This window comes from Nicotiana tomentosiformis, chromosome 6 (assembly GCF_000390325.3).
Source record: "Nicotiana tomentosiformis chromosome 6, ASM39032v3, whole genome shotgun sequence".
In the NCBI taxonomy this organism is placed as follows: Eukaryota; Viridiplantae; Streptophyta; class Magnoliopsida; order Solanales; family Solanaceae; genus Nicotiana; species Nicotiana tomentosiformis.
This window is the reverse complement of record NC_090817.1, coordinates 35,430,446-35,443,212: the sequence shown is the minus strand read 5'-3', so window position 1 is coordinate 35,443,212 and position 12,767 is coordinate 35,430,446. Positions and strand designations below refer to the sequence as shown.

Below are 12,767 nucleotides of genomic sequence, written 5' to 3'. Positions count from 1 at the left end.
CGGGGGCCTCGGGTGAGTTTCAGATTGGAATCAGATCGAAATTTGAAGTTGAGGAATGCTGGTTTTGGCCAATTGCTGGTGCAATTGCACTTGCGGAAAGAGGGCCGCAGATGCGAATCCGAAGCGGCTAGGTTAGCGCAGAAGCAGATTTCGTTGGGGAAGGTTGAGATCGCAGATGCGGTCGAGTGTCCGCAGAAGTGGAACCGCACCTGCGGATGAGGCGTCACAGAAGTGAGGAGGTGGGTCGCAGAAGCGACTGGAGGTGATTAGGGAAGAGGCCAGAGTGCAATGAACTTTGAAGAAGGAATATTTCATATACTACATCAAATAATAAAATCAATTGTTTCAAGGTGCCTGCCAGCCATTAACCTTACAAAATCATATATATTCATATTATATCATAAACATTATAATGGTCTATAACTCTTCGTCATTAGCTTTCGATAAATCAATTTGATCTAGTCCACCGTTTTCAATTCCATCTCCAGAATTTTCCTACAAATTTAAAATTAAATTAAATTAAAAGTTAGATAGAAACCAATATTATACAAGTGCAAACTCAAATGAGCATATTTTCACAAATCAAAAGCACAACACTATTAACAATGAAAAAGTAGTACTACCAGGGCAGAAGACAATGGATGAGAGGACAAACCGAAATCAATAGCCATTTGACATTCAGAGTAATTTCTTATATGTTTCAGTGAGTAGTGAATATAGAACAGTTTACACCACCATAGGCAAATAACTTTATACAATCCTATTTTAGTTGGCCTCATTATATAGAAGGATTACAAACTTAACAGTGATCTTCTGATAGAATATGTAATAACAAACTATCAGACTTAGCATTTATCTTCACCAATCAGATGCACAATACTTTCAACAGAGAAAATGACATTTGGAAGCTACTTGTACACCATGTCTCTGTTAGAAAGCAGTAACTTTTGAATACATGGACGACCCCTCTTGCATAAAACATGATATTTTTATGTTCTTTGTATAAGAAAATAATTCGTTTGATTTCACAAATATGTAGGTAAGATGCTTTTCGCTTCGCCTTATGAATGTCCTCAAAGATGATAAAACTAAGGAATAAGAAGGAATAAACTTTTAGGTGGTATGATATATTTTTCTAATTTCCAGGTGGTATGAAACATAAAACTTTCTAATGAAGTTGAACATATGTTATAATGGAGTACTGATTTTAGAGAAAATAACTGGTGGATAAAATTACAGTTTCTGCTTCAACAATAGTATATGTTTCACAATTCTACGGGCTAGAAGCTTGAAAGATAAAGCAATTGTATAACTGGATAGAAAATTATCAGATATTACTTAAGTAACCTTATAGAGTGCATATCTCTGCTTTGGGTTCTCAACTAAATTCTGCCAATGTATGTCTCTTTTCATATGGTTATGAATCAACCTAAATACCAAGGGAAATTCCAAATCACATTACACTAAAAGTCACAAGTAAGCTTCCTGAATGCATTAATGAATAACCATAACTCAGATGAATACCTAGTACATGGAAAAGACTTCAGTATGCTAAACATGGATGATAAATCCAAAATCAAGAAGAATTAACTAACTTTGTATGGGTTGTAATATTAACAATATTTAATATATAATATTTCTTTTGAAGCATAAAAATACTTGGCAAAAGTCCAAAAATCTTTATGTTCCTTACGGAATGCAATAGTCTTACTTTCATTCAAGGTATTTTGAAACAGAAAGTTTCAACACACTCAAATTTTACAGGAATATCTATAAATATGAAACTCGCAATTTATAAATCAACTGGCTAGATTGGCATCCAGTTAGATTGATAATAAATTATATACTAGTAGTTATTATAATGAAGTAATAGCCAGTACTTATTTATTATGCCAATATTTACACGTGCCATAGGAAATATTTTACAAGCATGAACTAAATAGAATTTGTAATAGGCAGTGAATCTGCAAGTTTCTATTTTTTCCAGTATCAATAGATAGGCAAAATGCAAGTAAAAAATGAAATATCTACATACTGAACCTAATCACAGAATTTAGATTATATTAGTAACATTCTCAGGCATGGAAAAACAAAAGGAACCTAACCATATAAGTTAGATTACTACCGTAAAGTTATTAGTCAGATCAAAGATTTTAAGTGTTACACTATAGAAATATCAGCAACTTGATTCACAAAGTATAATATTAGCACAACTCTTGATAACAATGGAGGGAAATTCACTGTTTGGACAGATACAATGTGGAGTTTCATGGAGGCATTCCAATACGAAAAGCAATGTAGATGATAGCAACTACAAGATAATATCACAAAACCACATAAATAATATCTATCTGACTGCCACCATGACAAATTCAATGCAGACCTGATTTTTCCCATAACGATACCATATTCATACCTATCAAAAAATGATATTATATTCATACTAATCCAGTATAAAACCTTTTAGTAGTGAGCAAGCATATATCCAAAGGAAAGAAAAAGGATAAAACACAAACACAATATCATATCAAACTCTCACATATCTCCTCTAGAGAAGAATTTTCAAATCTTTTACCACTATCATTGATGATCAGATTTACTTATCTCGCCCTTGTATTATAACGACTCGGTCAGTCGTTCTGAGAGTTATAGCCCCGTTTCCCCCCATTTCTACTTTTTTATGTGTTTTTCAGCTGTGTTGAGTTGTATCGAGTTGGTAGGTTTGGGTTCGGAATAGTTTTGGAATGAAATGAACACTTAGTCTCTTAGTTAGAAAGCTAAGTTAGAAAAGTCAATCGGAAGTTGACTTATGAGTAAACGAATTCGGATTTGGATTTTTATGATTCGGTTAGCTTCGTTGGATGATTTTAGACTCAGGAGTGTGTCCGAAATGTAATTTGGAAGTCCGTGGTAGAATTAGGCTTGAATTGGCGAAAGTTAGAAATTTGACGATTTTGGTCGGCAGTGGAAAATTAGGTATCGGGGTCTGAATAGAATTTCGGTAGTTGAAGTAGGTTCGTAGTGTCATTTGTGACATGTGTGCAAAATTTGAGGTCATTCAGACATGGTTTGATAGGTTTCGGCGTTGTTGGCAAATTTTGAAAGTTTAGAAATTCTTAGGCTTGAATCCGAGGTTGAATTGGTATTTTGGTATTGTTTAGGGCATTCCGAAGGTTCAACTAAGTTCGAGTAGTGGAATATGACTTGTTTGAATTATTGGTTGAGGTCCCGAGGGGCTCGAGATGATTTCGGATGGGTATCAGGGAGTTTGGAAGTTGGAAAATGCAACTACAGCTGCTGTTCTGGTACGGCCGCACCTGCGGATAGGGAGCCGCAGGTGCAATGATCGCAGGTGCGTGGGAGGCTCGCAGATGCGGAGATGGAGGCCTGGGGCTTAGTCGCAGATGCGACAGAGGATCGCATCTGCGTGCCCACAGGTGCGAGGGATCTGCCGCAGGTGCGAAGCCTGGTCGGTTAAGTGGAATGCGCAGGTGCGCACCTGGGACCGTAGATGCACTTATGGGGTCGCAGGTGCGGAACCCCTGGGCAGAACCTATATATATCACACTTCGCGAATTTTCGCCCTTTTTCATCCATTGTTGAACGGGTTTTTGAGCTAGGGCAGTGTTTTTCAAGGGAGAATCATGAGACATCAGTGAGGTAAGTCGCTTGGGTTTAATTACACGCGTTTATGATGTTTTTCCACTGATTAGCCATGAAATTCGTAGGGGTTTAGGATGAAATTGAGGGAGTTAGGGTTTGAGATTTGGAGAGTTTTAAGTGAGGATTTGAGAGACCAAACGGAGTCCGATTTTGACGAATTTTATATAGTAGACTCGGGATAGGACGAGGTTTATTATTCTTCCATTTTTGACTGGTTTCGAGATGTGGGCCCGGGGGCTGGGTTTTGGCCGATTTCGGAATTTTGGCCTATTTATGCAGTTTTTATTTTGGAATTCGATTCTTTAGCCTGTGTTGATAGTATTATTCTGATTTTGGTTAGATTCGGAGCTTTTGGAGACCGAGTCCAGAGACGAGGGCGTCCCGGAGTAGTATTTTACGTTGTTAAGGTAAGTAACAGTTTCAACACTGGCTTTGAGGATATAAACCCGGAGATTTGACATCACGTGATTGTTTGGAAGTGATACCCACGCTAGGTGACGGGCGTGTGGGTGTGCACCGTGAAGGATTGATACTTGGTCCGTCCCATGAGGCTGTGAGGCCTAATGGCTATTATATGTGGTTATGTGTTTATTTGTTGTTGAACTTGTTTGCCTTCATGTTAGAGATCATGCTTAGGCTTTATTCATGCTCACATTATTTGCACTCAGTCATAGATATTATTGTACATATTTACCTCAGTCCCTATTAGTTTGCTAATATGCTGTGATACTTGACGTTGGTTGTGTTTCCCTTATTTATTGATGATGGTGAGGCTAGAGAGGTACATGACTGAGTAAGGCCGAGGGCCTGTTGTGAGGTATTTGATTGAGGCACGTGAGTTGTCCGTGCAACACGCGAGTTATCTGTGCGGATCCATGTATTGATACCATAGCGCGTGAGTTGTCCACGTAGCACGTGAGTTGTCCATGCGGATCCAGGGATTGATATTATGGCACGTGAGTTGTCCCTGCTTAGCGCTTGGGCTTTGGGATCCCATCCGGAGTCTGTACACACCCCCAGTGAGCGCAGGTACCTATTGAGTGTTGAGTGTATTGAGTGTTGAGTGCGAGTGCTGAGTGCCGAGTGCTGAGTGATGGACTGACATTGCTATGAGATTGCATTTAATTTTGTTGTTGCTACATTTACCTGTTAATTTCTTTGTGGCATTTGTTGGTTTTATGGCATTTACATGTTTATTCATGTTTATTGTAAATTGTGAAAATAAATAATTGGACTGTTTTGCTTAGCTCGTCACTACTACTCAGTTCCTTAGTTATTTATGTTACTACTGAGTCGGTTGTACTCATGCTACACCCTGCACTTCATGTGCAGATCCAGGTGTATTTGATTATGGAGGTCGTTGAGTCCGGGAAAATCGAGTATCGGAAACTACGAGGTAGCTGCCAGCGTTCGCAGGGCCTTGTCTCTCCTTCTATATATTTCTTTCTGTCTTGTATTGATACTTGACACTGGTTGTATTAGTTTGGTTATCTAGATGCTCATGACTTAGTGACACCCCGATGTCGGGCTATTTTTTCACACTTATGTTTTTATTTGGGTTTTATCCAGTATTTATGAAAAACTCCGGATATTTTTAAATGTCTTAATTCACTTATTTTAAAAATTTTGAAATAGTCTTGGAAAGGTTGGCTTGCCTAGTACCACGATAGACGCCATCACAACAGGGTTAGTTTGGGTCATGACAAGTTGGTATCAAAGCCTAGGTTACATAGGTCTCACGAGTCATGAGCGGCTTTAGTAGAGTCTTGCGGATCGGTACAGAGACATCTGTACTTATCTTCTAGAGGTCGTATAACCTTTAGGAAAATTTCACATTCTTGGATTCTTATCATGCGTTCTATGTATTCTAGTAACTAAACATCTGTTATTTCATTCTCTCACATATGGTGCGGACTCGTGCTACCGGTCAAGAGGGATAGCCATCAGTCCGGGCTGCGAGAGGCCACGGTAGAGGCCGAGGCCGCGGTAGAGGCTGTGGTAGGGGCAGAGTCACCGCCAGTGCAGTAGCTGGGGCAGCACCTACAGATCCCCTAGTTGTTCCCGCTCAGGTTCAGGTCCCGGAGGTAGAGGTTCCGACGGGACCAGCTCAGGGACCACCTGTGCCTATTGTGATTCCAGGGCTTCAGGAGGCCCTAGCTCAGATTCTGACAGCATGTACCGGCCTTGCTCAGGCAGTCTCTATCTCGACGGCCGCAGCCACTTCTCAGGCTGGGGGAGGCACTCAGACTCCCATTGCCCGCACACCTGTGCAGGTTATTCAGGTACATCAGACACCGGGGGCACCTCCATCCCAGCCGGTTGCAGCTGCTCAAGACTATGTAGATCCTGTGATGCCAGAGGATGAGCAGCGCAGATTGGAGAGGTTTGGAAGACTCTAGCCTCCGTCATTTAGTGGTGCTGAGTGTGAGGATGCACACGGTTTCTTGGACAAGTGTCAGAGAATGCTTCGGACCGCGGGTATTCTGGAGACCAGTGGGGTCTCATTCACTACTTTTCTGTTTTCTGGGGATGCACTTAATTGGTGGGAGGCTTACGAGAGGCGTAGGCCGGTTGGCGCAGCGCCCCTTTCTTGGCAGCAGCTCTCCGTTCACTTTCCGGAGAAGTTTGTACCTGAGTCCTGCATAGAGGAGCTACGCAGGCAGTTTGAGCAGCTTCGCTAGGGTGAGATGTCTGTTACACACTATGAGATGTGGTTCTCCGAGTTAGCTCGTCATGCGGTCTGGTTGGTTCCCACAGACCGAGAAAGGATCAGGAGGTTTATAAATGGCCTCGGTTTTCAGCTTCGATTGCTTATGACCAGGGAGAGAGTATCTGGGGTTACCTTTGATGAGGTAGTCGACATTGCTCGACAGATTGAGATGGTTCGAGGTCAGGAGAGGGCTGACAGGGAAGCTAAGAGGCCTCGCAGTCAGGGTGGTTTCGGTGGTGCTCCTCAGGGAGGTCAGTTTCAGCAGGGCCAATTTCAGCAGAGTCAGTCATCATTCAGTGCATTGCCAGCGCATGGTTCTCATTATGCCCCGCCCACTCAGGTATCATCGGGTAATTTTTTTGGGTATCAAGAGCAGCAGTTTCATCAGATGAGGGGTTGTTTCGAGTGCGGGGATTTTGGTCACATTGCGAGATATTGCACTAGGCTATTGGGTGGGACTCCACAGCGGAGTACTCAGCCGACGGCACCAGCAGCAGTTCCTCCACCAACAGCCCAGCCAGCTAGGGGTGGATTTCAGCCAGCTAGGGGCGGAGCCCAGTCAGCTATGGGTCGACCGAGAGGGGGAGGCAGATCGGGGGGTGGTTAGGCCCATTTATATGCCCTCCCAGCCAGACCAGACGCTATTGCTTCAGATGCTATAATTTCAGGTATGTTCTTTTTGTTAGACTCATTTGAGGATGAACGTATGTTTAAGAGGGAGGATGTAATGACCCGGTCAATCGTTCTGAGCGTTATAGCCCCGTTTCCCCCCTTTCTGCTTTTTTATGTGTTTTTCAGCTGTGTTGAGTTGTATCGAGTTGGTAGGTTTGGTTTCGGAATAGTTTCGGAATGAAATGAACACTAAGTCTCTTAGTTAGAAAGCTAAGTTAGAAAAGTCAACCAAAAGTTGACTTATTAGTAAACAAATTTGGATTTGAATTTTTATGATTCGGTTAGCTTCGTTGGGTGATATAAGACTCAGAAGTGTGTCCGGAATGTAATTTGGAGGTCCGTGGTAGAATTAGGCTTGAATTAGCGAAAGTTAGAAATTTGGCGATTTTGGTCGGCAGTGAAAAATTAGGTATCGGGGTCAGAATGGAATTTCAGAAGTTGGAGTAGGTTCGTAGTGTCATTTGTGATGCTTGTGCAAAATTTGAGGTCATTCGGACGTGGTTTGATAGGTTTCGGCGTCGTTGGCGAATTTTGGAAGTTTAGAAGTTCTTAGGCTTGAATCCGAGGTTGAATTGGTGTTTTGATGTTGTTTTGGGCGTTCCGAAGGTTTGCCTAAGTTCGGGTAGTGGTATATGACTTGTTTGAATTATTAGTTGAGGTCTCGAAGGGCTCGGGATGATTTCGGATGGGTATCGGGGAGTTTGGAAGTTTGAAAATACAGCTGGAGCTGTTGTTCTGGTGTGGCCGCACCTGCGGATGGGGTGCCGCAGGTGCGATGATCGCAGGTGCGTGGGAGGCTCGCAGATGTGGAGATAGAGGCCTAGGGCTTAGTCGCAGATGCGAAGAGAGGATCGCACCTGCGGCCGCAGGTGCGAAGCCTGGTCGGTTAAGTGGAATGCGCAGGTGCGCACCTGGGACCGCAGATGCGGAAGCGCATATGCGCATATGGGGTCGCAGGTGCGGAACCCCTGGGCAGAACCTATATATATCACACTTCGCGAATTTTTGCCCTTTTTCCTCCATTGTTGAACGGGTTTTTGAGCTCGGGCGTTGTTTTTCAAGGGAGAATCACGAGACATCAGTGAGATAAGTCGCTTGGGTTTAATTACACACGTTTATGATATTTTTCCACTGATTAGCCATGAAATTAGTAGGGGTTAGGGTGAAATTGAGGGAGTTAGGGTTTGAGTTTTGGAGAGTTTTAAGTGAGGATTTGAGAGACCAAACAGAGTCTGATTTTGACGAATGTTATGTGGCTAGACTCGGGAGAGGACGAGGTTTATTATTCTTCCAATTTTGACTGGTTTCGAGACATGGGCCCGGGGACCGGGTTTTGGCCGATTTCGGATTTTTGGCATATTTATGCAGTTTTTATTGTGGAATTCGATTCTTTAGCCTATGTTAATAGTAGTGTTCTGATTTTGGTTAGATTAGGAGCTTTTGGAGACCAAGTCCAGAGACGAGGGCATCCCAGAGTAGGATTTTACGTTGTTAAGGTAAGTAACAATTTTAACTCTGGCTTTGAGGGTATAAACCCGGAGATTTGACATCACGTGATTGTTTGGAAGTGATACCTAAGCTAGGTGACGGGCGTGTAGGTGTACACCGTGAGGGATTAAGACTTGGTCCGTCCCGTGAGGTTGTGAGGCCTAATGGCTATTATCTATGGTTATGTGTTTATTTGTTGTTGAACTTGTTTGCCTTCATGATAGAGATCATGCTTAGGCTTTATTCATGCTCACATTATTTGCACTCAGTCATAGATATTATTTTACATGTTTACCTCAGTCCCTATTCTTTTGCTGATATGCTATGATACTTGACGTGGGCTGTGTTTCCCTTATTTGTTGATGATGGTGAGGCTAGAGAGGTACATGACTGAGTAAGGCCGAGGGCCTGTTGTGAGGTATTTGATTGAGGCACGTGAGTTGTCCGTGCAGCACGTGAGTTGTCCGTGTAGCACGTGAGTTGTCCGTGCGGATCCAGGTATTGATACCATAGCACGTGAGTTGTCCGCGTAGCACGTGAGTTGTCCGTGCGGATCCAGGGATTGATATTATGGCATGTGAGTTGTCCGTACTTAGCGCTTGGGCTTTGGGAGCCCCTCCGGAGTCTGTACACACCCCCAGTGAACGCAGGTACCTATTGAGTATTGAGTGTATTGAGTACTAAGTGCGAGTGCTGAGTGCCGAGTGCTGAGTGATGGAGTGACATTGCTGTGAGGTTGCATTTACTTTTCTTGTTGCTGCATTTACCTGTTAATTTCTTTGTGGCATTTGTTGGTTTTATGGAATTTACGTGTTTATTCATGTTTATTGTAAGTTGTGAAAATAAATAATTGGACTGTTTTGCTTAGCTCGTCACTACTACTCAGTTCCTTAGTTATTTTTGATACTACTGAGTCGGTTGTACTCATGCTACACCCTGCACTTTATGTACAGATCCAGGTGTATTTGATTATGGAGATCGTTGAGTCCGGGAGAATCGAGTACCGGAGACTACGAGGTAGCTGCCAGCGTCCGCAGGGTATTGTCTCTCCTTCTATATATTTCTTTCTCTCTTGTATTGACACTGAGACACTGGTTGTATTAGTTTGGTTATCTACATTCTCATGACTTAGTGACACCCCGATATCGGGCTATGTTTCCGCACTTATGTTTTTATTTGAGTTTTACCCAGTATTTATAAAAAACTCCGAATATTTTTAAATGTCTTAATTCACTTATGTTAAAAATTTTGAATTAGTCTTGGAAAAGTCAGTTTGCCTAGTACCACGATAGGCCCCATCACGACAGGGTTAGTTTGGGTCGTGACATGCATAAACTGTCGAAAATTGAACACACTTCAATATTAAGACTTGGGTTGGTTTATAAGGCATAGAAGAAATTGAACGCAAACTAATTTCTTTCATAATAGGAGAAACAATTATGATTGAAACCTGAAAATATTAAGGGAAAATAAGCACGAGAAGCCCTTAAACAATCCTTCAAGTGCAACAAGGGTTTTTTATTTCACAACTTCAAATGCATCAAGATTTAGAGTGAAACACTAAAAATCCATACCAAAATTATATATAGTTCTTAGCAAAGAAATTAAACACAAAAAAAGTAATAGTAAAGAGAGATTAATCAAAGTGGGTTTGACAAGATCAGCACATACAAGTATGGAAGCAGAGTTAACCATTTCCGTAAAGGAACGAAAGGTGCAGACAGGTCGATAGCGGCACTTGATTGGGTGTTGCAGAGGAAGAACCGCCGAAGGAGCCAACACAAGTTGACTCGGTGCAAGACCACCTCAGTTAGTTTCATTGCCGAAACTCCATATTTTGTACTGAATGGACTTGGTCGTTGTAAGCCGGCGGAGGAGACGGAGTACGCGGAACGGCGGAAAGGGATTGGGAAATTTCAAAGGAGAAATAGTTTAGAGGTCTCCTTTGCCTCTTCAGAACTGGGGGGAAATATTTCGCTTAAGAGAAATAATGGGGAGAAATATTTGGGGGAAATTTATTGAATATTTTACAATACGCTTATAAAGAGTGATTTTTAGGATGAATAAACAGAACCCTTTAAAAGCGTTGCAATATTTGTGAGTAAGTGTTGTCAAATATTTTATAATTTGACAACACTTAAAAAGTGTAGCCTTCCTAGTTAAAAACAAGATTTTACAAGCGTTGCCTAAATTGTGTGGCCTAAAACTCTTAATAAAGGCCACCCCTTAAAAGTGTGCCCACAAATACTTTTGGCAACACTTTTCAAGCGTTGTCTAATTTAGTGTGGTTTTAGGCCAAATTTGTTGTAGTGACAGGTTTGATGGGTAGGTCGAGGCCTTGTCCTGACCATGATACAGTTCAGTTATCTCTAGAGGCATATAGATGAGTCCCGTGTATTTTGTATGTTAGTATTGTGGCCTTGCCAGCCTTGTGTATATGTTCAGTTTGGTATTGTTGGTTGTAGACGTTCATGGTGGTCTCTTCGGCTTGCACAGTTATGCATATGAGCTTTTGGGTATGCTTACCCTCATATGGGAGAGACATTATTTTCAGATAATTCAGAATACGGTCCAATCGGTCTCGATTTGGTGTTATGAGCTTGCAGGTAAGCCTCATCGACCTAATTGACGGATACCCCTCTACAATTCATGGTTACATAGTGGTACGCTCGGGCCGAGTAGGGCACCGAGTGCCGGCCATGCCTCTTCAGTTTGGGGCGTGACATAGTTCATCTGCAACACGCATATCAAGCCCACCTTATCTCACTACCTGCATATCAACCCATATCCTTATACCACTGCATGCGTATCAATATTACAACTCGCATCTCAAGTGCTCGAATGCCACAACTTGCCAGAAGAATCAACAATATCAATGTTTCCATAACAAATAGCCCATGGCTCAACCACAATGTGCACAAGAGTCTCAACAATAGCAACTGAAAGTGAATAGCTCAACAAGAATAGTATTTCAATAATTTACAACTTTGCCTCAATGTGATCATGGCTTTTACAACTTCAACACCAAAACTCAACAATAAGATATTCCAAAAAATAATAATTTCGAGTAAGGTAACTCAACAGTCAAATAATTAACAAGGCAATCAGGAAACAATAACTTCAACTAAGCATGTAAGGGCAAATAACAAGTAAGAGTTTGGACAAGTATTAACAATGTCAAATAAGACCTGTAAGGATATATAAACTATGATAGATATGACATATTATGACAATTCGATTAAAGGCATGAAAAGAATCTACATAGCTTAAACCGGTCAATTACCACATATAGCCCGTGTACTCACTCGTCACCTTGTGTACACGGCTTTCACGTACCACAAATGACACACAACAACTCCAATACTAAGGGGTAGTTTCCCCACACAAAGATAGGCCAGATACTTACCTCAAACAAGCTAACTCAATCCACTAGTAAGCCTTTTCCGCAAATATCAGACTCTGAATGGCTCAAATCTAGAAAAAATAACTTTATACCATAAATACAAACCATAGAAAACTATTCTGAAAAATAAAGTTGCAATCTTTAAGGAAAATCAAAACGTTAACTCAAAAAGTCAACCCCCATCTAGCATCTCGGAACCCGACCAAACTTATAAAAATCTGAATACTCATTCAATAACAAGTCCGACCATACTAAAAGAATTCAATTCCGACCTCAAATCAACCTTCAAATCCTCAAAATATAGCTTATGAAGTTTTCACAAATGTTTTCAATTTTTCCAACTCAAAACACTAATTAAATAATAAAAATAATGATGAATTCATGTATAATAGTCAAATCCGAGTTGAAATCACTTACCCCGATCAACTCCTTGAAAATCTCTCTCAAAATCGCCCAAAACCGAGGTCTATAACTCAAAAGATGATGCATGGGAAAAAACCCTCGATCTGCCCCTTTTCCGCCCAGTGGTCCCGCTTTTGCGCACCAATAGCCACATCCGCGACCCCTCACCTACAGAAATTCCATTGCAAGTGCGACTTTCACTTAAGCCAGAACCTTCCGCTTATGCGGTCACAAACCGCTTATGCGGACCATGTCTCGCTTCTGCGAGCCCTCTTCTACAAAGGAAGGACCGCACCTGCGGTCACAACCCACCTGGCCTAACATTGCTTCTACGGCTTACAAGCCACATCTGCAGCCCAAAATGTGCAAGTGCGATTGCACCAGATCCTCAACTGGGCAGATTTCCTACCAAGTCTCAAATGGTTTCGG

The 12,767-nt window shown here is 41.8% G+C and overlaps 1 long non-coding RNA gene across 1 annotated transcript; it reads right to left on the bottom strand.

Moving 5' to 3' along the window:
* Positions 1-294: 294 nt before the first annotated feature.
* On the bottom strand, positions 295-11,186 carry LOC108948065 (uncharacterized). The gene is made up of 2 exons (XR_011408482.1): positions 10,205-11,186; positions 295-495 (listed from the first exon to the last, which is right to left on the bottom strand). It is a non-coding gene; the product is annotated as an uncharacterized lncRNA (long non-coding RNA).
* Positions 11,187-12,767: the final 1,581 nt, after the last annotated feature.